This window comes from Papio anubis, chromosome 14 (assembly GCF_008728515.1).
Source record: "Papio anubis isolate 15944 chromosome 14, Panubis1.0, whole genome shotgun sequence".
In the NCBI taxonomy this organism is placed as follows: Eukaryota; Metazoa; Chordata; class Mammalia; order Primates; family Cercopithecidae; genus Papio; species Papio anubis.
This window is the reverse complement of record NC_044989.1, coordinates 88828128-88855094: the sequence shown is the minus strand read 5'-3', so window position 1 is coordinate 88855094 and position 26967 is coordinate 88828128. Positions and strand designations below refer to the sequence as shown.

Here is a 26967-nt window from a genome sequence, read left to right as displayed (position 1 = left end):
CTACAGGACGTTATGACCTCCTATAATAGTTCTGAGAGCATTTTCTTGGTTCACTTGAATCTTTGTGTAACTTTGATAAGCAGCTTGTCACTAAACACCAAATATAAAATTGGAGTTTTTTTTCTGGGTAACTTTTTATTACAGATTTCTTGTTACTTTTGAGGCAAGACATAGGCAGGAGTTTACTCTGGACCAGATGTGAGGCTGGCCAAAACAGGAACACGGTTCTGAAAGGACCGCTCCATAAGATATGCTCACCAATGCCATGACAGTTTACCGTTGCCATAGCAACATCCAGAAGTCACAGTCCCTTGCCAGGGCAACACCTGGAAATTCCTGCCCCTACCATGGCAACACCTGGAAGCTGGGGCACACCACCCACTTTCTAGCTATTTCTGAACAACCTAACCCTTAATTATCACATAATTAAAAGTAGGTATAGATGTGACTGTAAAACTGCCCCTGGATGCTCCTCTCGGCCCTCTGACTATGAAATACCCCTGCTCTGCAGGAGTAGTCACAGAGTGTAACAACACTGCCGCCTCAATAAAGCTATTTTCTTCTATCACTGGCTTACTCTTTCATTCCTTCCTGAGCAAAGCTGAGAACTTGCTTTGCATCAGTATTGAGCCAGCCACCCACCACTAGAGATGGTGAGAGGCAGCCTTTGATGTGGCAGTGAGATGGTAGAAACAGAGGAGAAGCAAGACAGCAAGACACAGCACAATATGGCAGTTTATGAGAAGATGGACACGTTGATCAGCAATGGGGAAGACAGCTATTGGAGATGTGGCAAGACAGAGACCAGTGAGAGAGGGCGAGACAGTGATTAGCGCTACAGCCATCAAAGCTACAGAGTTGCTAACATTGCACAGCTGTTAACACTGGCCAAAGGCTGTTTTAAGAGCCATCATCTTTCCTGACAGGTGGTGGAGCCCTGGGGATGGGTAAGTGGCCACAGAGCCACTGCTTCATGCAGGCCAGCCGCTCCGTGCTCCAGTTCCCCCACGGGAGCCCAATCCACCCAAGCTGGGGACCTGGAGAGATCTTCATGCAGGCCCCATGTTAGAGACTGCTTGTCACCATTTTGGCTCCTGCAGACCTGTAAGGGTCCCCTCTGCCCACCTGCCCTATATCGGATGATCCAGGGAATAAGGCCTTTGGCTAGATAGTCCATTTGAAGTCCCCCATAGCACACCTGACTACATCCTCATTGCTCTTTCTCTTAGTCATTTCTCCTCCAATGCCATTTTATTTAACCATCAGTCATTTATCCTATTTTCTGCCCTGATATATATGTTTGGTTTGCAGTTTTGGCTTTGGCTCACTGCTAATTAGGTTTGTGCAATTGTTTAAGGCAGGACACTTGGATGTAAGAATTCTCCTGTTCTGTTGACTCTAAGAAGCCAGAGTCACATTGTTCTGCGGCCCCAACCAGGCCTTTGGGGCTCACTGTTGGCCACCCCACTGAAGCTCCAGGATTTCCTGCACTGATCAGTCCCTGGATACTCCAGGGCTTCCTGGCATTTGGTGTGGGGACACTCACAGGCTGATACTTGGGTACTCTGTGTTTTCAGAATTTGGTATTTTAGGCCTCTACCTGGATGCTCCAGAGATTTCAGCCTTGACATTCCTCCTTGGATTGTGCATTGGAGGCTCACCCTACAGGAATCTTGGTTTGGTTTGCCTTTTCTTATTTTCTGCCCTAAAGTTATCATTTTCCATAATTGTTTTCTTATTGTCACTTTATTTACACTTTTTCTTCTACATTTTACTTAATAAAAATATTGCTTAAAGCCCAGTGCGGTGGCTCATGCCTGTAATCACAGCACTTTTGGAGGCCAAGGTGGACGGATCACTTGAGATGAGGAAGACCAGCCTGGCCAATAGGGTGAAACCCTGTCTCTACTAAAAATACAAACAAATGAGCTGGACGTAGTGGCACATGCCTGTAATCCCAGCTACTTGGGTGGCTGAGGCACGAGAATCACTGGAACCCAGGAGGCGAAGATTGCAGTGAGCCAAGACTGCACCATGGCACTCCAGCCTCGGTGACAGAGTGACAGTCTGTCTCAAATAATGATAATAATAAATAACAATTTAAAAAAAATAAAAATACTGCTTTAGTCATATTTTGTTCACTAACAAATGCTTACACTCCACTTTTAGAACATCTTGCTACCTATATGTACACCTTCTATGCAGGAAGTGGAAATCTGAGATGAGAACAATGATGGCCCAGTCACTTTTCCTCTTGTTGGACTTAGAAAAACTTCTGTGTCCAGTAGAAATCCTTGTTAGAAATAGGGACAATGGCAAGCATCACAGAGGACTTGCCATTAGGGTGTCTATTAAGTTATTGGAGCAAATTCAAATTCAGCTTAAAGAAAAAGGAACTCATTTTCTATCACAACACTGCTTGGGTTCAGCACAAATTAGAAAACCAAGAAAGTTGTCTTAAACATGATTCCATACATTATAATACTATTTTACATTTTGACTTACTCTGTAAAAAAGAAGAAAAGTTGTCTCTTGTGTACATTCTTTTGTGGCCCTTTACTGCCTCCTGTTATTCGCCAGTGTGGTGGCACATGCCTGTTATCCCAGCAAGTAGCTTGGGATTCTCAAGCAGGGAAGCTGAGGCCGAAGAATTGCTTGAACCAGGGAGATGGAAGTTACAGTGAACTAAGATCGTACCACTGCACTACAGCCTGGGCGACAGGGCAAGATACTGTCATTAAAAAAAAAAAAAAAAAAATGTAGCTTTGAAGCTTGGAATTTTAAACATCTATTTGATGAGAAATTCATAGTTCCTTCTCTTTAAAATAATGCAATGTTTCTTTCAAGAATGAGCCTGGTTTGATGCCTCTCTCCCCAACGTGATACAAGTGTGGCATAAATCTATGAAAAATTCCATTTGCCTGTGCCTACAACTACTACCTGGGATTGAAAAACTTCTTCCCTTGCTCTAGTCCTTTCTTCTACACCCAGTTCCACCTAATCTGTGGCTCAAAACAATACTTGTCAGGAAAGATTCTGGAAAGAGCAAGAAAGACTTCCTTAGAGGTGTCAGAGATTCCTGTACCAATATCTGTCCATCTGTAGAGGGGGTTATGAGTATGAGGAAGACCAAAGCTTGTAAATCTTCTACTTACTTTCAGTCCCACTGTATTTCCTAACAACAACCACAGCAACACCTGTAACATCATAGGACAAACATTTACTACTTCCAAGGCTTTTGTCTCAGTAAATCTCTTCTACATCTATCTCAGGTAGCTAGGTTTCATACTCTTACAAATAGCACTGTAGCTTTCTGTTCATAATTGGAAAAGCAGACAAGACCCAGTGTAATACAGGCATTCCTTAAGCCAGTTACCATTCAGTTTTTGGATCACCATTGCACACATATACCCAGCATATGTCTAATATATATGTAGCAATCCATGAAGCAAGAGTTACAATAGCTTGTGTTTTCTGTTGTTATTGTATTTTCCTCTTATATTATCTTCTCCTATTTGTCATTTAAAAAAAATCTGTTCACATCAATCTAAATTAATTATTGGATCATAAGTAGATAAAATATTTTACTTGATAACACAATGACCCAATGAATATGTTTCTTTTGCAAGACATAGTCTTCATTTTCAAGATAACAAACCTGACAAAATTATATTGGAGCAAGTCCACAAGTAATGATGGTAGCTTATCCTTATTGTCCTGAGGCAAGAATAAGACAAAAGATAACAAGGTAGAATAAAGATTACATAAGAAAGAAGGGCAGCAACAGTACATGGTAACCTTTTATAGGGTAACATTTTGGTAATGGATGATGAGAAGTAATGAGTTAGACAGGGATGGGTGAGAATGATTGAAGGTCTGAGTACTTTAGCACAGATTAAGACCAAATGATTAGGATTTAAAGAGTTGTGTAGAGTTAGTGAAGGAAAAGCCTTAGAATTAAATCTGGCTGTGGATAAAACATTCTTGAGTTAGACTGAAGACTCTTTCCAGTGCTAAGTAAGTATATTTATGATAATGATGATGACTGTAGTGCTGAATATTTAATCAATAAAAACAAAATTAATTGTCACATACATAATGTCCTGAATACTATTGTAAAGGTTTTATCTTATTTCTATAAACTGTCTACAGCACTGTAAGATAGGTACCACTATTGTCACAGTCACACAGATATGGAAACTGAGACAGAGGGAAGTTAAGTTACTTGATCAATTTCAAGCAATCAGCAAGCCACGGAGCATCTATGTCAGGGCCTGCCAGGACATGGGACTGTGAACAGAAGTTTTTGACTTTTAACTCAAAGACGGATGTGTCTGGGTTAATGGAAAGCTTCAAGACCCTCACAAATCATTACTAACAAGCAAATGAAAAGTGTATCTGGAAGATTAAGTTTTAACAGACTCTCCATTTCAATAGATCCAATAATGCACTTAGGAAGATGACTGGGCATATTGAGGATAGGAAGAGAGAAATGAAAAAAAAGCCTCTTACATTGTTCTTAACAGCCTTGTGCCAAACATCATCTGGGTGGATTTAGGTGATTGAGGAGAAGAAAGACACAGGAGTGAAATTCTGTGAGCACAAGGGGGAAGTTCTACACTCAGACTGAACCAACAGACTTTTCTGATCTCTGACAACCAGGGAGGCGCAGGATGTTCCGTGCAGAGAGGAAGAAGCAGGTGGTCCCTGCAGCTGGAAGCCCAGCTCCCACCCAGCTGCTTTGCATGTCCCTCCCAGCTGCCCTACCTTCCAGAGCCCATATCAATGCCTGGGTCAGAGCTCTGGGGAGGAACTGCTCAGTTAGGACCCAGAGGGAACCATGGAAGCCCCAGCACAGCTTCTCTTCCTCCTGCTACTCTGGCTCCCAGGTGAGGGGAATATCGGGTGATTTTGCACATTAGTGAAATCTCCTGACACCTATAGAAATATATTAAAATTCAATGTAGATCAACAATTTTGGCTCTACTCAAAGACAGTGGATTTGATCTTGATTATATGAGTGCATTTCTGTTTTCTTTCCAATCTCAGATACCACGGGAGAAACTGTAATGACGCAGTCTCCAGCCACCCTGTCTTTGTCTCCAGGAGAAAGAGCCACCCTCTCCTGCAGGGCCAGTCAGAGTGTTGGCAGCAGGTTAGCCTGGTACCAGCAGAAACCTGGGCAGGCTCCCAGGCTCCTCGTCTATTATGCATCCAGCAGGGCCACTGGCATCCCAGACAGGTTCAGTGGCAGTGGGTCTGGGACAGACTTCACTCTCACCATCAGCAGCCTGGATCCTGAAGATGTTGGAGTTTATTACTGTCAGAAGTACAATGACTGGCCTCCCACAGTGATTCAACATGAAACAAAAACCTTGACAAGACCATCAGTGTTTATTAGATTACACCAGCTGCTTCCTTTACAGACAGTTAGTGGGGTGGCCACTCAGTTTTAGCATCTCTGGTCTATTTGGACATTTTGGAGTTCAAGTTCTCAAGTCCAAAATTACTTATGTTAGTCCATTGCATCATACCATTTCAGCCTGGCTATTATGTTCATTTAAACGCATTTTAGAAGGCATCTCTGTTTATGGCATCACAAAGAGTTTAATAAATCTTCTGTGCAAAAATAAAAAACAAACACACTTTTAAAGCTGAAATATCAAAACTATTTCAGCACTCTGAAAATTGGCGAAGCATAAAATAATTAAGGATGCATATTCTTTTTAGAAAACAAAAGCACTAGTGCTTTGAGTAAGGACAGAAAAAATCTGTAGCCTTTTGCCTGTGACAGCACCCTTCTATTCCCAGCTCAGTCAACGTGAATTACAGAACTGGAGTTTTACCAATGTGAGGATAGCAAATGAAACTGGCAGCTTGCTGCCAAAGGGGGTGGACTTGAGTAAAGCCAAAGAGTGGAAAAAAATTCTTCAGTGTTTCCAGTTAAACATGTAGAACTCCATAGGAAATGAACAGAAAAAGCCCATAGCTTTGCTAGTCCAAGATGATGCCCTGTTTGGGGCAAGTAGTACATCTGCTGACGGTAAATAGCAGATTCCTGGATAAGATAGACCCATATTGCTGAAACAATCTCTACACACATTCTTAGTGACCTAGAAGCTATAGATACGAGGGATGAGAACCAGGAGTTTCCAGTTCAAAGTAAAACCAGAGGGAGGTAGGAACTAGCTGCATTTTGTATGCAGTTTGCTTTTTAAACTACACACAGATGGGTTGACAGAAGATAGATTTATAACCTCCAGATATTTGAGCAAAACATCTCAAATCATTGGTGACCACTTCGCTGTGCAGACACATGTGCAGTTCCTATAAATTCAAACCAAGGATTAATATTAAGAATAAAAAGAAGCAGAGATATCTGTGGTCAAACACCACGTGAGATACAGATTTTTCAATATCATGCATGAAAATACATTTAATACATCTAATCCACTGAACATTATAGCTCAGCCTATCCCATCCTAAATGTGCACAGAACACTTACATTAGCTTATTGTTGGTCAACGTTATCTTACACAAAGCTTATCTTACAATAAACTGTTGAATACCTCATGTAATTTATCAAATACTGTACTGAAAGAGAAAATAGTTGTATGAATACTAGAAGTTCTGTTTCTACTTGAATGCATATCACATTCACATGATCTGAAAGTCAAAAATTACAATTCCAACTGTCATAAGTCAGACACTATCAGTAAGTACAGACAAGTAACTAAGAAGAAAATTAAAATATGATCAGAGAAAACAAATTCCAGGCCTAACATGCTGGCTCAAGCCTGCAATCCCAGTACTTTGGGGAGCTGATGCAGAAGGATTACTTGATGCCAGGAGAATGAGACCAGGTTGGGTGGGCAAAATAGTGACACACTTATCTTACAATTAAAAAAAATAGGAGACAGTAGTGCCATGCCCCTATAGTCCCAGCTACTCAGGAGGAGGAAGCGGGAGAGCAGCTGGACCCCAAGAGGTTGAAGCTGCAGCAAGCTATGATCACACCACCATGCTCCAGCATGGCTGAAAGAGTAAGACCCTATTTTTAAAAAATTAAGTTTAAAATAAGAAAGCCCATAATCTTAAGAGAGGTACTATAATATGCTATCAACAACATACAATTTTCAGTTTAACAACTCCTGGAAAAAAAGAGAAGTATGAACAATATCAAAGGAACAAAAATAAAGCAACAGAAAATAGTCAATGAAAGCTAATTCTAACTTGCCCTAATTATTGGATTTAGCAAAGACTACAAAGCAGTTAATATGCAGGTGTTCAAATAATTATTTTTAAAACTATGATCATTGATATAAAAAAGAAAACATTTTATTTAAAAAAGAAGATTCGGAAAGGAGGGCCTCCAGAAAAGATGTGGAAAATATAAAAAATGACCAAATAGGAACTCTAGAAATGAAAACTGCAATAACCCAATATAAATATTTATTAGCTAGGTCTAATAGCAATTTGAGATGGCAGAACAATCAGTTAACTTGAAAATAGAGGAAAAGAAATTATTGAGTCTAAAGAAAATATTTAGGAAAAAAAGAGAACACTTCAGAGATTTATAGCTCAGAGTGAAGGATACCAACAAATGTATAATGAGAGTCACAAAGGAGGAGAGAAAGAGAAAGTGGCAGAAAAAATATTTGGAGAAATAATGACAACAACTTTTCAAAAGTAATAAAAAAAATCTCAGATGAAAAAATTTAATAAAAACCTTTTAAATAATCAGTAGAAATTAATAAGTGAACACATTATATTAAAATGTTGACAGACAAAGAAAATCTTCATTGCATCAAGAATGAAAGCGGACACTATACCCAGAGAAACAACAACATAGCCATTGGCTGAGTTTTCATCAGGACCAATAGAGGGTAGAAGGAGTGAAATGTCATATTTAAATACTGAAAGGAAAAAAAAGAAGACAAACAGGAAGTCTATATCCAGTGAAAATACCCTTCAAATCTAAAGAAAAAAGCAAAAAGTTATTTGATAAACAAAATACATTCATTCACAGCAGCTTTGTCTTGCAAGACATTTGAGAGAAAATCCTTCAGAAGCACAGGAAATGACATGAGACAGGATCTTGGCTCCTCTGGAAGAAATGATGGCCTCAAAAGTTGTAAGGAACAATAAGTCTAAAGAGATAAAAATACACTTAATGATATTTATACGAAGTTCAGGACAGGAAAACCTAAATGATTGTGTAGATGTCAGAAAGACAGTTACTTTCGCTGGGTGGGAGGGGTGACAACTGACAAATTGTCCATGAGAGAAGCACAAGGGAATGTGAAATACTCTATCATTCCACTGGGACAATGAATTACACATAATTTTATTCAGTTGCACATTCAAGATTTACGCACTTTGGCTACTTTATCAATTGAAATAAAACTAATAAAAACTAAACCTAGACTCTTTCACACTAACCAGTAATCACAGCCAAGAGCCCAGACTAATTTGGAATATTACTATTGTTATCACCACTTCATTACCCTTTCTTGACATTTACACTTTTTATCCAGCTACAGTTTGACAGCTCTACCTCTGGCCCATTCTTTTGGAACACCCCATAGCCATAGGTCAGGTAACACCTATGGAAGACTCATAAATGACATGATTGATTAGTATTTATCAGACAACAAGTTGTATGTATCACAGACTGTCCTATGCAGAGGATACAATATGTGTCAGTGAGAGAGTCTCTCTAGCACAGAAAAGAAGGGTGAACTACACCTTCAGAATATGGTCCAGTGTTTAGAGTTCATCAGATGAACACAAATCAAGGTGTCCTCTCATCTGGGCATAGGAAAGTGAAATGACTGCGGGTTCTCCCCAGATCAGTGGCCCGTGGATCTGGAGACGTGTACATGAAACTCACATTTGTTCACATCCACAGTTACTTCCTGGCTTCACCCATAAGAATGATAGTCTGGCTTCCCAGTTACTTAGGAACTCTGCATACAGACTGTCAGTTACTAAAACGACAATTAAAAACAGTGACTTTTGTTAAATGTGTATCGGTAAGTACATCCTGGAGGGAAAAAATGAGTAGAGGGGATATATTTTTATATCAAATAAAAAATCACAACCCTGTGACTCCTTTATCTTCCCATATAATTCATTAAGGTTATACTGACATTTCACAGTATCAAATGAGTCTTATATATTCATCCCTGTAGCTTTGTCCTTCTCCAACCTGAGCCCACATTTGGGCCATCCACTGGCATCTGAGTACACTTGTGAGATGATTGCTGTCCAGACAGGATTACTGGGACAACTCACAGGCAGCTCCATGCTGAGTCTCCCCTCGAACTCTCAGCATCACTGACCCTGAAGGAGTGTCCTCCTGTCCTCCACAGCACCCAGAGCACAGCCTGCCCTGACGTGATTTCACTGCCCAACTCAAAACCTTATCACAGATTCCACTGGCTCAGAGACAAAGTCAGGTCCCAGGCAGAGGCTGCTGTGGGGACCTAAAAAAAACCACATTTTCATCAAATTTTCTGTTAGAAATTTCCAGGGAATAATAAGTTGAATTTCTATACATAGTTACTATCTTAAAAATAAAAGCTATTTGTAATATGAAAAACATAAAATATGGGAAATAATTAAAACCCACAAGAGCATCATACAGTCAGAGACTCCAAATTCACCTAATCTAATTCTGAGCTCCCTGCCTTATGTTCCATTTCCATGGTGTCTATGTGCTCCACCCTTATCAAATATATGTTCAAAGAATTATTTTAACCTATAATAAAAGACTTAAAAAGGAATTTGTAAAGACAACGATTCAACAAATAGAGGCTCTCAAACAGAGACTAAACTATAAAAACAGACCTACTGGGAAATTTAGAAATGAAAAGTACAACAACTCAATGGAAAAATGTATTAGATAGACTCAACAGCAATTTAACATGACACGAGAATCAGTGAACTGAAAAATTAGTCAATAGAAATGATCTCATATAAAGAAGGAAAAAATTATAAAGAAGAATGAATAAACTCTCAGACATTATAAGTCCATGTGTAGAATACCAACACATTTGTATTAGGAATCACAAAGGAGAAGATAGAAGAAGCTAAACATGTGTTTTATCCTTATGCCCATGAGTACTCCATGTTTAACTCCCACTGGTAAGTGAGAACATATGATTTTTTATTTTTTGTTTCTGCTTCTGCTCACTTAGGAAAATGGCCTACAGTTGCATCCAAGTTTCTGCAAGGGCATGATTTTGTTCTTATTTGGGGCTGCATAGCATCCCATGGTGCATATATACCACAGTTTCTTTATCAAATCCACAGTTGATGGTCACAATAGACATTGGGGACTACTAGAGGGAACACAAAGGGAGAAAGGGCAGGGGCTGAAAAACTACCTATGGGTACAATGTTCACTACCTGGTTAATAATTTCAGTCATACCCCAAACCTTAGCATCATGCAAAATAATTTTGTAACATATCTGTACATATATGCTCTGATTCTAAAATAAAAACTGAAAAAGAAAAAAATGGAGAAATAATGAAACACATTTTTCACAGTGATGAAACACATTAATCTATATCTGAAAGTAGCTCAGTGAAACCCTTTTAGGATAAGCACAATGCAATTCACAACTATACACATTATAGTACCAATGTTGAAAGACAAAGACACAGAGAATTTGGAAGGCATCACTAAAATACCAACTTACTCTATACTAGGAAGCAATAATAAAGCAATTGGCTAAATTTTCATAATTACTAATGGAGGTGGGAAGACAGTGGAATGATATATTTAAATGCTGGGGGAGAAAAGTCAGCCACAAACTCTATATGCAGCAAAACAATCATTTAAACATAAAGGCAAGGTAGAAATGTTCCTTCATACACAAAGACTAATTCATTAATAGTATACATGCCTTGTGGAAAATTCAAGAGAAAATTCTTCAGAATAACAGGGAATGACAGCAGAGAGCAATTCAAATTGAAGAGAAGGAAGCAAGCCCTTAAAATGAAAGAAATAAGAAGGAAGCTACAAATAATGTTTACCTGATATAAAGATTAAGTCCTGGAAAAAAAAAACAATTATAACAAAAGTCACGATATCAGTTACATTGATTGTGTTTTGAGGCTCAGTTGCTGACTGGGAACCTACATAAAGAAGGCAGTGAGAGAATTGGAAACCTTCCATGTTTTGATATGGATCATGACATGAAATGATTTGGATCTTGACACTCATTTGTACCCTTAAGATTTGAACCCTTTACACTGTGTGTTTTACCTTAAATTCAATAAAATAAAGCAAACCTAGGCTCTTTTAAATAAACGTGAACCAAAAATAAGAATCACCAAATATTTATGAAAGCTCAACCTTACTAAAGAGAAGTGTGAAACATGCCTGAGAAAGTCCTAAAGAACTAGAAATCCGGTAGAGAAAAGAGCAGGAAAAATCCAAATACGTCCCTTCTGCCACTCAGGCAACACAGATTTTACCTCTCTTAATTTCCATAAAAATATAAAATATATTTATGTCATTTTGTTCACAAGAGAGGCCCCCTACCTTCTCCTTGGCTCTTTCCACCCCACTGCACCCACCAGGGGATTTGCACACTGTCCCCTAGGGAGTACCTTCCCTTGTGAGTCTGAGATAAAAGCTCAGATCTAATCTTGCCTTCACTGACTGGGACTCCTCAGTTCACCTTCCCACAATAAGGCCCCCTGCTCAGCTCCTGGGGCTAATACTCTGGGTCCATGGTAAGGGCAAAAGGGAGATGAGGGAGGACAATGGGGTCAGGGCATGAGCTCTGTGGGCCCTGCCATCTCTTTTTTTTTTTTTTTTTTTTTTTTTTTTGAGACGGAGTCTGGCTCGGTCGGCCAGGCTGGAGTGCAGTGGCCAGATCTCAGCTCACTGCAAGCTCCGCCTCCCGGGTTTAAGCCATTCTCCTGCCTCAGCCTCCGGAGTAGCTGGGACTACAGGCACCCGCCACCTCACCCGGCTAGTTTTTTTGTATTTTTTTAGTAGAGACAGGGTTTCACCACGTTAGCCAGGATGGTCTCGATCTCCTGACCTCGTGATCCGCCCATCTCGGCCTCCCAAAGTGCTGGGATTACAGGCTTGAGCCACCGCGCCTGGCCAGGGCCCTGCCACCTCTCATGTGTTTCCTGTCCTCGTGCTACCTGTGTCTTGTCCTCCAGGATGGGGCATGTGATGTCTAGATCTGTGAGAATGAGGAAGATTCCAGAATGAGCAAGGACATGTACTTTAGTGAAAGCTGTGACACAGAAAGAGGGGTATGGGGTAGGTGATTCCTAGGGGCCCCTTTGTTATTTGCAAATCTTGGTTCTTTTTAAACCTGTATGTTTTGGGAGTATTAACCAAAATCACCCACAAAAAATAATTGACTAAAACGTAAAGAACAGACAGAAAATTATTAAAACAACTCACAATATTTGTACATAACCTTGCACTTCTCTCTCATTATTTCAGGATCCAATGGAGCTGCTGTGATGACCCAGCCTCCACTCTCCCTGCCCGTCACCCCTGAAGAGCCGGCCTCCATCTCTTGCAGGCCTAGTCACAGCCCCCTTTACAGTAATGGATACACCTATTTGAATTGGGCCCTACAGAAGTCAGGCCAGCCTTCACGGCTCCCGATTTATGTGGTTTCCAACAGGGAACCTGGAGTCCCAGAAAGGTTCAGTGGCAGTGAGTCAGTGATAAATTTCAGGCTTAAAATCAGGAGGATGGATGCAGAGGATGTTGAGGTCTATTGCTGCCAGCAAAGTACACATTATTCTCCCACAATGGTACAGTCCTGAACACAAACCTCCCTGCTTGCTGTGGCCCAGCTGCCCAGATGTGTTGTTTCTGTGGAGAGAAGGCACTGAGGATTCTCTTAGATGCCTAAAGAGGAAGATGTTGGAGAACTCAGAGGATTTGGTGCAGCTGAGGGCTCTTGACCATAAATTTCTCAGCTACACCTCAGGCACCACATTTTAAGTTCCCATCAGCTGCAGCAGCCTTTGCATAACAGAGTCTGTAAAATGGAGGAGGTACTTGTGCCCTTTGAGCAATGAGACACGAGAGAAGAGAAAGCTCAATGAGAGCTCATTCTAATTCTCTCTTCCTTCCCTACATTCATAAATCAAGTAAATTCATTCTGCATAACAGGCACCTAATTGAGACTGATTGCTGGCAACACAAAACTAATACATTCTTTTGATTTGGTTTAGCAGTTACTAGAATACATACATATTGATAAGGTTTAGTGTTATTAAAACAGTTTCTCTCCCCTTCTCCACCTCCCCCCATGACTTTTTGTAAGGCAGACCCCTGACCAGGACAGCAGCAGTCACTGTACTTTATCCTACTTTTTTCAGGGAGTACCCAAATAAAATTCTTCACAGTCTAGATTTTTTAATTACTAGATATGTTGCAGCAAATGTATGCAAAAATAAAGACCTAGTGCCAAAAGTCTTTGCACAGTCTCAACAACAGCATATTGAAGCAAAAAAGTAGTTTTCTGAACTCCAAAGCTGGGTTTCAACAATAAGGACCAAGTCTGAGAGAATAAAGGAACATATATATGGCATCTTAAACAGAATTTGGATCATTGCAAGACAAAATATAAGCCAACTTTTTACCCAATGAAAAAATAACCATCTAAAGACTTTGAGCAGAGGGCAGTATGTGAGAGACTGGTGGGTTGTGTTTGAGATATGAACCCAGATGGAAGTTCTTATGTATTTCCTAGGAAGAATCACAGAGTTGAGAGATTCCTGCCTGGTGTTCAAGGTGGGGCCCTGATGCCACTGCAAGCTGCAGAGGAAGTACTGCACCATACAGAGTTCTAGGTCATTAGTGACTCAAAGTTACCTTAGGTTGTATCACACATTCCAGGTCAACACAGTAGGACATAGATGAGCTTCCAAGGGTTGATTCTGCTTCCATGATTTACCTAGAAATAATTTGAAAGAGAAATTATAATACACTATATGTGTATTAGAGAGTAATAAGTTGAGGATGTGTGGTGTATAATAATCTTGCATATTTAGCAAGTTAATATAAGAAAAAATCTGTAACTAAACTGACTAATTCAAATGAAAGCATGAGTCAAGAAAATCGGAGGGAAAAGATGGTAGGTTTAACCCTAACTTTAAAATAATTGCATCATAAATAAACAAATTTTCCAAGTAAATCACAAAATTATCAGATACACACTATAGGAAGAATATAGAATGACTTTGTAAATGAAAGAATGAAAAGTACATATCATGCACAATTGAGCAAAAGAAAATAGGTCGTGACTTCAATGCAAGAGATAAAAATGGACATTCTATAATTATAAATGTGTAAATCCATCAAGAAGCAATTAAAATTCTAAATCTGTCTGAATTCTGTATTAGTCCGTTTTCACCCTGCTGATTAAGACATACCTGAGACTGGGAAATTCACCAAAAAAAAGAGGTTTAAAGGTCTTACAGTTCCGTATGGCTGGAGGGCTTCACAACCATGGCAGAAGGAGGAGCAAGTCACATCTTACGTGGATGGCAGCAGGCAAAGAGAGAGAACTTGTGCAGGGTAACTCCTCTTTATAAGACCATCAGATCTCATGAGACTTATTCACTATCATGAGAACACCATGGAGAAGACCTGCCCCCATGATTCAATTACCAACCACCCGGTACCTCCCACAACCTGTGAGAATTCAAGATGAGATTTGGGTGGGGACACACCCAAACCATATCTTTCCACCCCTGGCCCCTCACAAATATCATGTCCTCACATTTCAAAACCAATCATGCCTTTCCAGATGTCCCCCACAGTCTCAACTCATCTCAACATTAACTCAAAAGCCCACAGTCCAAAGTCTTATCTGAGAAAAGGAAAGTCCCTTCCACCTATGAGCCTGTAAAACCAAAATCATGATAGTTACTTCCTAGGCCCAACTAGGGATAGAGGCATTGGGTAAATACAGCCATTCCAAATGGGAGAACTTGGCCAAAACTAAGGGGCTACAGACCCCAGGCAAGTCTGAATTCCAGGAGGGCAGTTAAATCTAAAGTTCCAAAATGATCTCCTTTGACTCCATGTCTCATATTCAGGTCACACTGATGCAAGAGTTGGGTTTCCACGGTCTTGACTAACTCTGTCCCTGTGGCTTTGCAGAGTACAGCCCCCCACCTGACTGCTTGCAAGGGCTGACATTGAGTGTCTGTGACTTTTCCAGGTGAACAGTGTGAGCTGCTAGTGAATCTACCATTCTGGGATCTGGAGGACAGTGCCCCTCTTCTCACAGTTCCACTAAGCAGTGCCCCAGTAGGGGCTCAGTGTGGGGGCTCCAACCCCACATTTCCCTTCTGCACTGGCCTAGCAGAGGGTCTCCATGAGCACCCCTCCCCTGCAGCAAACTTCTTGCCTGGGCATCCAGGTGTTTCCACACAACCTCTGAAATCTAGGCAAAGGTTTCCCAACTCCAATTCTTGACTTCTATGTGCTTGCAGGCTCAATACCACGTGGAAGCTGCCAAGGCTTGGGGCCTCTGAAGCCACAGCCTGAGCTCTACATTGGCCCCTTTCAGCCATGGCTGGAAGAGCTGGGACACAGGCCAACAAGTCCTTAGGCTGCACACAGCGTGACAGCACTGGGCCTGGTCCACAAAATCTATTTCTCTTCCTAGACCTCTGGGTCTGTGATGGGAGGGACAGCCAGGAAGTCCTCTGACATGCCCTGGAGACATTTCCCCCATTGTCTTGGGGATTCACAACACTAGGCTCCTCATTACTTATTTAAATTTCTGAATTTCTGAACTTGCTTGAATTTCTCCTCAGAAAAGGGGATTGTCTTTTCTATCACATTGTCAGGCTGCAAATTGTCTGGACATTTATGGTCTGCTTCCCTTATGTAACTGAATGCCTTTAAAAGCACCTGAGTCATTTCTTGAATGCTTTGCTGCTTAGAACTTTCTCCCACCAGATACCCAAAATCATCTTTCTCAAATTCAAAGTTCCACAGATCTCTAGGGTAGGGGCAAAATGCCACCAATCTCTTTGCTAAAACATAACAAGAATAACCTTTGCTCCAGCTTCCAACATATCTTCATCTGAGACAACCTCAGCCTGGATTTCATTGTCCATATCATTATCAGCATTTTGGTCAAAGCCATTCAACAAGTCTTTAGGGAGTTTCAAAGTTTCCCACATTTTCCTGTCTTCTTGTGAGTCCTCCAAACTGTTCCCACCTCTGTCTGTTACCCAGCTCCAAAGTCATTTCCATATTTTTGGGTATCTTTTCAATAGCACCCCACTCTCCTGGTACCAATTGACTGTATTAGTCCATTTTCATGCTGCTCATAAAGACATATCCAATAGTGGGCAATTTACAAAAAAAAGATGTTTAATTAAGCTACACTTCCACATGGCTGGGGAGGCCTCACAGCCATGGCAGAAGGCAAAAAGTAGCAAGATACAACTTATGTGGATGGCAGAAGGCAAAGAGAGAGAGCTTGTGCAGAATTCCTCTTCATAAAACCATCAGACCTCAACAGACTTATTCCCTATCATAAGACAAACAAGGGAAAGACTTGCCCTGAGTATTATGAACAATGTCACGTGGGTGGTGATATTGGGAGTAATATCATCCTCTCTACCACAGGGTACTACGACCAATATCACAAAAGAGGAGTAAATCACCTACGATAAGGAGAATATTATCATCCTCTCCACCACAAGGTATTACAAACAATATCACAGAAGGGTTACACTGTACGTGATATTGGGAGTTATATCATCCTCTCCCTGCCTGGGTATTACAAGCAACATCATGCCAGGGCAGGGTACAATGCCGAGATATTGGGAATATTATCATCCTGACAGCCCTGTGTATTACGAACAATATCACAGCGGGGAGTACACTGCCTGCAATACTGGGAGTAAGATTATCCTCTCCCTCCCAGATATTACAAAAAGGATCACGAGAGGTTGTACACCCCCCTACACACACAGTATTGGGAGTAATATTGTACTCTCCCCTCCTGGACATTACAAACAATAGGACAGGGGCATGTATACACAAAAAGTTTATGATATTGAAAGTAATGTCGTCTCCAATCACTCCTGGATATTACGAACAGTATCACAGAAGGCTATACACCCCTTGCGATATTGGGAGTAATATCAACCTCTCTTCCCCTGGATTTTACAAACAATATCAGGGGGAGTGTACACCAACAGCAATATTGGAAGTAGTATCATCCTCTCCCTCCTGGATATTACGAACAATATCACAGGGGGATTTATAGCACCTGCAATATTGAGAGTAATGTCATCCTCTACAACTCCGGATATTACAAAAAATATCACATGGTGGTGTACACATGGAACGATATTGTGAGTAATATCATCCTTTCCCCCCCGCCCCCGGATATTATGAACAATATCACACAGGAGTGTATACTCCCCGTGATATTGGGCATAATATCATCCTCTCACCCCTGGATATTATGAACAAAATCACAGGGGTGTGTAAAGCCCCAGCGATATTGGAAGTAATACCACCCTCTCCCTCCCAGGATATTACAAACAATATCACAGGGGAGTGTACAACACCCCCCCTCCATGATATTAGAGGTAATATCATTTTCTCCCCTTCTGAATATTACAAACAATATCACAGGGGGTGTATCCCCCACCGCAATACTGAGAGTAATATCATCCTCTCACCCCTGGATATTACCAACAATACCACAGGGAAGTGTAAATCCCCTGCGATGTTGGGAGTAATATCATCCTCTCTTTCCCTGAATATTACTAACAATATCACGGGGAGGTGTAAATACCCCACGATACTGGGAGTAATATCATCCTCTACTCCCCTGGATATTACGAACCATATCAAAGGGGGATGTTCAGACAGGATGTTTATGTTATTGAAAGTAATGTCATCTCCAATCCCCACCATGGATATAAGGAACAATATCACAGGGAGGTATACACCTCCCGAGATATTGGGAGTAATATCATCCCCTCTTCCCCTGGATATTAGGAACCATATCACAGGGGTGTGTACATCCCCGCGGTATGGGGAGTAATATCATCCTCTCCCCCCCTGGATATTATGAAAAATGTCACAGGGGCGTGTACACTCCCCGCGATTTTGGGAGTAATATCATCCTTTCCCCCTGGATATTAGGAACATCATCACAAGGGGGTGTACAAAAAAGGTGTTTACGATATTGAAGCTAGTATCATCTCCAACCATCCCTGGATGCTACAAACAATATCACGGAAGGGTGTACACCCCCCGCAGTATTATGATTAATCTCATCCTCTCCCCTCTAAATATTAAGAAAACTATTACAGAGGGGTGAACATCCCGCCCGACATTGGGAGTAATGTCATCCTGTTCCCCGCTGGACATTGTGAACAATGTCACAGGGGGCTGTGAACGCCCCATGATGTTGGGAGCAATTTCCTCCTGTCTCCCCCTAGATGTTATGAACAATATCACAGAGGCGTGTACGCCCCCCGCGATACTGGGAGCAATATCATCCTCTTAAGCCCTGGATATTACGAACACTATTACAGGGTTGTGGAAAGCCACTGTGATATTGGTAGTAATATCATCCTCTCCCGCCATGGATATTACAGACAATATCACAGGGGAGTGTACACACAAGTTGTTTACGATATTGAAAGCAATACATCACCTCTGTACCCCAGATATTAGGAACAATATCACAGGGGGTGTACATACAAAGCGTTCACGATATTGAAAATAATATCTTCCTCACCCCCCACAGAATATTACAAACAATATCACAGGGGGATGTACACACAACGTGTTTACGATTTTGGAAGTAATATAATCTCCCCTTCCCCCATGGCTATAATGAACATGGGGGCGTCCACAGCCTGGGCGATATTAGGAGTAATATCGTCCTCTCCCCTGGATATTATGAGCAACATCATAAGGGTGTTGTACTCTCCCCTCCTGGATATTACGAACGATATCACAACTGGGGGGTGTACACTCACTATGATATTGGGAAAAATATCGTCCTCTCTCCCTGGATATTATGAGCAACATCATAAGGGTGTTGTGCACTCCCCGCGATATTGGGGGTAACGGCGTCTTCTCCGCCCCTGGATATTATGAACAATATCAAAATAAGAGGTGTACATCCCCCACAATATTGGGAGTAATATCGTCATCTCACCCCCTGGATATTATGAATAATATCACAAGGGGGGTGTATAACCCCTACGATATACAGGGAATAATATAGTCCCTTCCCCAGATATTCGGAAGAATCTCACAAGGCGGGGAGGTGTAAACCCCCTGCGATCTTGGTAGTAATGTCATCCTGTTTCACCCTGGATATTACAAACAATAACACTAGGAGGAGTGGACATCTCCCACGATATTGGGAGTACTATTGTCCTCTCCCTCCTCTGGATATTGCAAACAATATCACAATATTGACTAGTGGTTTTCACAGATCATCAGCCCTTAGAAGAAACACATCTGAAGGATTGGACACAAAGTCATTCTGGAGGAGATATGACTGGACCTTCCAAAAAAGGACCATTAGAAAAAATAAATGCTTTCTAAGTGAATACTTATCTAAAGGCCATTAGAAGAAAGAGCTCAAAATAATTAAAATAATTCAAAACATGGACTTCATTCAGTTACCTTTCCCAGCTTTCCCAGGAGTCTCATGAACTGATGTCATGACTATCCATGCATGGGCTCAACAAGATGAATTTCAGTTAACTGGGACTCACGGGGATACCGGCACTTCTGAGCATCCGCCTTTCCAAGAAGAATAACCCAAGATTGTACCAGATATCAAGGATCAGACTAACAGCTGGTGTCAGGTGTTTTTAGCAGGCCTCATCCAACATGAGGAGAGCAGCGGTTGTTTTCCTGTATATGCATTTGTCTTTCTTGTTAGTTAGTTATATTTGTACATGAAATATTATTTGAGGACTTTCCAAGTGCTTTCATCACAGTTAAAAAATTCTTCCATAATATGGCTTTGAATCAGGCAACTTATCTACAACAAAGAAAGTAAGGCAAAGTGTGCAGTTCATGATCTTATCACCTGCACAGGTGCAGCTGTCTCTATAGAAAGGAGAAAAAGTATTTTCAGTCAAGCAAAACTGACACACAAACCTTAGGTAATTGAATTGGTATCCTATCAGACATGGTGAAGGTTCTGACACACTAATCATGTATGATGCTGTTACTTCCATCAAGGAATATATGTATCTTGAAAGTCAGCTGTGTACTCATAGTTAATTATTATGCCAACTGAGCAGCTGGAAACATTGATCGCTGTGACACACACTGAATAAAAGGAGACTCAACGGCTGGTAGGCCCCTTTGCTAATGGGAGATGGCATAAACCTCACCTGGGTGTTCTTTTGGTTCCCTTAGTCAAAATCATGAACAAAATTGCCAACTTTGAAAGAGGCATTTTGCAACAGTAGCCTTGGAATCTGTTCAACAAGGCCTGGCCCAGTCACTTACTTAAGATGTTTACAGACTGCTAACCCAATGGAAGTCCAGGTATCCACAACCTTTCTGCATACTCAGTGGAGGGTATGGCCACAGAAAATTGTCACTGAGTGCACCAGCCTCTCAATTTTAGGTCACACAAGTTGCCTGAAGCAGCCAACAAATGTGCTTCTATTGAATGGCAACTCCTTGCTTGCTCTTAGGCACTGATGGAGACTGAATATGTTAAGGCTTCAGCACCATGTGACTGTGACACTGCTCCCTTAGCTGTCCATTCTCACTTGGATACTTACAAACACCATTAGTAAAAGTGAACAATCTGAACACAGCCACCATGTTATCACATGGAAATGGCACATTCTTGATCAGGTTTAGTCGGGACCCCACAGGATCTGTGGCTCCATGAACAAATGGGGAGTTTGCTAGAAGGGACCAAATGACTTGTAGGTGATAATTTGGCTCTTCATTTGCCCATGTGGAGCCCAAGATTCAGAGATTTCCATATGGCAGGAGTCACTGATGGCGAGGCAAAACACAAACTGACAGGTCCACTAGGTGTGGCCACCATTCAGCCAGTGGATGGCCAGTTTTTTAACTGAAACTTAACATGGGCTTTCTACCTAGTGGTCCAAACTACATTCAGTGGCAATGGCCATGCAGGCTATGCAGGCTGTCCCACAACCTGCATACATGTGGCATGTACATGTATGCACAGCCTGCATACATGTGGCATGTACGTGTATGCAGCCATGCAGGCTGTCCCACATTGTACATGCCACATGTACAATGTGGCATGTACATTTAGTGGAAGTGTATATGCCACATTTCCACTAAATCGTGGGCCATTGCTGACAGCCTCACTATCTGTTCAGGAAAATGGCAACTGAGAGACTGGACTGTTAAAGAATCCTCAGTGTGGAGGAAAGGACAATGGCCATAGCTTTCCACCTGCAGGGAAAAGAGATATGATGCTCAATCGGATGCTGGGACTACCTAGTTAACCCTTGAGAGCAATTTATGTCGTATTCTTGGATACCCCATGAGACTTCTCACTCACAAAGGAGCATCTTTCTCTGTCCAAGCAATCTGACAATAGGCACACTCTCATGGAACACGATGAACTTTCCATGCACCCTTCATCCATAGGCCAATGAATCTAGTGAATGCTAGATCAGTGGACTCACCCAGCAACATCTAGAAAGGACATCTAGAAAGTCTGTTAATGGGGTGGTACCCCATCTGACTAGAGAAATATGGACATTAAAGATCATACTCCAGAAAAAGGGAAAGAGTACACGTTGAGAAACACAGAGATGGGTGGAAGTGAAGGTACACCAGGTAGACACTTTATTAGTCTGGACTTGTGAAAGCCATTTCAGTGTTCCTAACCATTTTTTCCTTTAAAATGTATGCCCTCGGGTACTTTGCTACAACACTTACAACACTTACAACAGCCCTTACAACACTCCAGACAGGCTCCCTAACTCTAGTATGAGGATTATGTTTCCTCTGGGTGTTTCCTTTATACAAGATCCCACAATGATGGATAACAAGACTAAGAAATATGAGGAAGCTAGGGACCCTTTTCTGGTGCCAGGGACATCTTATCCTTCCTTTAGTGTTGGTGATATCATGAAATACGTCAAGTTTTTACATGGCATAATCTCCCTTCCTGGAGTGGACAATCAGGACTGAAATGTCTGGGTCAAGTGACAAAGGCAATGGATTGTTCACAGAGCAAGGACAGCCAGACCGGGTTCCTACACCAACACAGTTTAACCCTTGTAGATCGGTAGGGGACACCTGAGACCCTGGGATGGGTGAGAGATGATGCACTAACCTGTCAGGCTGCATTTTGGCAAGGATGAGACAGCAAAGGCCTAGAAGCATAACATTTTTGTTAGCTTATTTTATGTCACCAAGGGTAATCTTTCAAAATAGTGAATCTCCTATTCTTGACCTCATTCTGTCATTAACTAGAGATTCCCTTTCATTCTACCAAGGGTGAATTACACCAGCATTCATAATACTACGGTGTACATCAAAAGTACCCCAGCATTGGCCCACGAAGTCAGGACATGGGAGGAAACTGGAGGTCCCTGTTTAACTTAATTGCCTCTGGCAAATGTCATGACCACAATTTTTAAAAATTGGTGGACTAGTATTTTGATGCACCATACTTTTTTGATTGCATGAATGAGAACTGTCCCAATGGCAATGACAAAAACAAGGACTGGACTAATGCCTCTGTCTACAGACAAAATTGTATGGGCAAAACTTTGCTCATACAACTCTGCCATCAGTGAGACTTGGCTAATGAACACACCAATGTTCATAACCATGACTGGGTGATTGAACAAAAATGGGAGAAAGGGGGCTGTATGCACCCAAGGGCTACATCTTTCTCTGTGAATGGTCTGGGAGTGACCAAAATGCAGGATGTTGATGCCATCTCTGGATAACTGTGGAATGGTGAGATTCTACATGTTGCGAATGCTAGAGTTGTCTCTGGATATTACTCCTTGCAGTTAGGTGAATCATTGAGCCTGCAGCCCAAAGCTATACCTCAGACTTACAAGGGACCTTCCAGAAGGTATAACAGATGATAGGTTTATGTCTTTTATGATACTTTTGGTAGTACGTATAGGAGTCAGTGCTCATGAAAAAAAGCGAAATGATAAGTAACTTGCCCCTGACTATGGCAGATATTGCTCCTCCTCTATAGACACTGCCTTGCTAGCCCAGCAGACATCCCTTAAGTCCTTCAGGAAGGATGCTTAAGATAACGGTGTCGCTCTAGACTTTTAAAAAATCCCAACTGGGAGGATTGTATACAGTTTCCAACACCTCCAGCTGTACCTGGATAAACACCTCAGGTATCCTAGAAATTCAAGTAGAGGAGATCTGGAAACAGGCTCGGAATTGCAGAAAATGGGCCCACCTGATGGATTCTTCTTCCACCCTTTTAGCTAATTCTTCTGTCCATCATGGGATCCTGGGCAACATAACTGTTTCAGGTGGGTCTGATCATCCTGCCTCTGGTAGTATTTTTCATTGACCTGGTGAAATGTATTCTGGCTCTGGCTCAGTGATGTTGCTTTGAGATTGTGTTAGTCAAGGTGCTTCATCAGTCTGGCAAGGCACACCTCCACCTCAAGTTCAGGGTGGTTAGTAGGCATATAAAATGGAATAACTGTCTAAGGTGGATGTCTAGGTTGGGGGATGACTTCACAACAATCCTCCGATGGTCCTGGACTCACTTAGTTTTCCCCACTCTCTTTCTTACACTTCTCAAGAATAATTGTAGAATGTGCTGGAAATGTAGCATTCTGAAATAGTGAGGGACTGGTCAGAAGAGCCTGGCCTCTGTTCCAGCTCCCTCTACTACTGTCCTCCTGTACTTAAGTCCTCCAGTACTTTAGCTCCATGTGTCCTGTGACACCAGGGTTTAAAACCCAGAGCATCTTTTTCCAGGGTTCCTTAGCTCTGGTGCAAGTGGGGTACACACAGTCAAGATTCCATCAGTCCCACATACCTGTGCCTCAGGGTAAAGACTCACAATAAATCCTAGGTTTCTGCAGTCACTTGCTGGCCACCAGTAAACACTAAACCAGATTCTTGTAACTTGTTATGTATGATTATCTCCTTGGACTCTGATAAGTTGATAACCAGTGCACAGTGAACCTGCTTCACAGTAGTCACTGTTATAGAGACAGAATTTGATTGCAGGTTGCCAGGAACTGGCAGCAGGGAAAATGGGGAGGGGGTTTTCATTTAATGGCTATGGAGTTTCCATTCTAGAAGATGGAAAGAGTCCTAGAGATGGATATTATTGATGCTAGCACAACAATGTGACTATACTTAATGCCATTGCCCTTTAAACTTAAAAATGGCTAAGATGGGCAAGTTTATGTTCTCTATATTTACCATTGTTAAAAAACTTGACATCTTTATTATGATATTATTGGATTAGAAGACGTCATTCTATTTTCTACTTTTCTGAGCATATGTTAATAGTCACTTAGAGATGCCACTGTTCACACCACATCTTCACAAACAGTGGTATGTTTTCTAGAGATAGGGGGGTCTCCCTATGTTTTCCATGCTAGTCTTGAACTCCTGGATTTCTGCTATCCTCCCTACTTGACCTTGCAAACATCTAGGATAACGGTGATAAGCCCCTGCACCTGGTCTTAACTAAGAGTTTACCAGGAGGTTTAACAGGGAACTTCCTTGAAAATGTGTATTCCATTGCAGCCACCTCTAAGGTAAAACAATCTCCTAAGCTATATTTCTGCACCCAAGTGCTTTGCTCCCTCTGTGATGCCACATGCCCTCAGCATGAAGTCCCATAAGAAGAACAAGGCAAGGAGGCAACCAAATGTTCTGAGTGGAAATTATTGTGAAGGCCTAGCATTAGAAGAGCATCAGTGCTCCAGTGCAACTTGACCAGCAAAACACTCTCTGGCTTATATGAATATTTTTTCCCTCAAACTGTTGCTAATATTGAACACTAGGCTTGAGATGAGAACCTTTCTATCCTAAGTCTAGTTAAATGCCATTTCATTGAAGATATATTGCCTTATGGAGGATAATAATAATAAATATTGAAAATACGTATTACTACTCCAATAGTCCCTTTATATATCATGTTATCATCCTAAATATTATGTCTTGATAAAAGCATTTGAAAGGGAACTAGGACAGTATTGATTCTGTTCTCAATATCCTGTAACACATCAATTCCCAAAATTCACAAGAAAATGGTAAGAAAAACATAGCTTAATAATCGCTTGCTATTCTGGTTACTGTTGATTGACAATTAGGTGAAATCTTACAAAAAAAAATTGAAACAGATTTTGGAGTGTGTTGAGCTATAATAAGGTATTGGTGGACATGTAAAATGTTACAACCACTTTGGGAAAAGTTGGATGGAGTATTAAACACTTACTGTATGACACAGTAACTACATGCCTAGGTATTAGCCCAAAAGAAATGAAGACATATGTTCATGCAAAGTCTTGTTCAAGAACATTCATAGCAGCTTTATCCATAATAGCCCAATGTGGAAATAACCCACATGGCCATCAGCAGATGAAGGGATTCGTTATAAAATTACTGAACAGTTAAATAATACTCAAAAATAAGGAGGAGCACATAATTAGAACACAGGACATCTGAATGAATCAGAGAAACAGTTATGCTGCACAAAAGTCACCAGAAGCAAAAGAGCGCATCCTATATTTCATTTATGTGAAACTCTTAAAAAGAAAATGGAATCTGCACTGACAATAAGCAGATCAAAATTCCCTGATCTGTGTGGTGGAAAGCAAGTTGATTCCAAAAGAGTGGGTCAAAATGTTTTGGAATTATAGTAATGTTCTATGTACAGACTTTACATGTGCTTCTAAAGATATATTTATTTGTGACAGTTCATTGACAATGCGTTTTATCGTAATCTGTTTTTTTTGTTTGTTTGTTTTGTTTTTTGTAATGAACTTAGTTAACAGTGAGAAAAGCAAGTGCAAGGCCAACTGGGTAGTGTTGTTTTCACATCTTCTGTCTTGCAGTGTACTGAAAATTGTATGAGCCAGAATATCTGAGAGATAATCTCTGCTTTGAAACTGAAGAACTGTGTATCTCATGGCAAGATTTCTCTTTTCCAGGTACTTTGGATTTTTCTTCTATAGAATGAGAATTTAAATACACTTCATAGATTAAATCAAAATGAATAAAATACCTAGGAATCCAACATACAAGGGATGTGAAGGACCTCTTCAAGGAGAACTACAAACTTCTGCTCAATGAAATAAAAGAGGACACAAAACAAATGAAAGAACATTCCATGCTCATGGATAGGAAGAATCAATATTGTGAAAATGGCCATACTGCCCTAAGTAATTTACAGATTCAATGCCATCCCATCAAGCTACCAATGACTTTCTTCACAGAATTGGAAAAAACTACTTTAAAATTCATGTGGAACCAAAAAAAGAGCCCGCATTGCCAAGACAATCCTAAGCAAAAAGAACAAAGCTGGAGGTATCACACTACCTGACTTCAAACTGTGCTACACAGATACAGTAACGAAAACAGCATGATACTGGTACCAAAACAGATATATAGACCAATGGAACAGAACAGAGGCCTCAGAATTAACACCACACATCTACAACCATCTGATCATTGACAAACCTGAGAAAAACAAGAAATGGGGAAAGGATTCTCTATTTAATAAATTGTATTGGGAAAACTGGCTAGCCATATGTAGAAAGCTAAAACTGGATCCCTTCCTTACACCTTATACAAAAATTAATTCAAGATGGATTAAAGACTTAAATGTTAGACCTAAAACCATAAAAACCCTAGGAGAAAACCTAGGCAATACCATTCAGGCCATAGTGCCCTAAGTAATTTAAAGATTACTTGCATGGGCAAGGACTTCATGACT

General features: G+C 41.0%; 1 pseudogene and 1 gene segment (V, D, J or C); both read left to right on the top strand.

Annotated features, from left to right (window-relative positions):
• LOC103877257 overlaps window positions 1–26967 on the top strand; it is an 856781-nt gene that overhangs the window by 382993 nt on the left and 446821 nt on the right.
• LOC116270352 lies at window positions 2785–7684 on the top strand (annotated as a pseudogene). Its single transcript, XR_004178400.1, has 2 exons — window positions 2785–4889; window positions 5050–7684. The product of XR_004178400.1 is annotated as an immunoglobulin kappa variable 3D-7-like (transcript).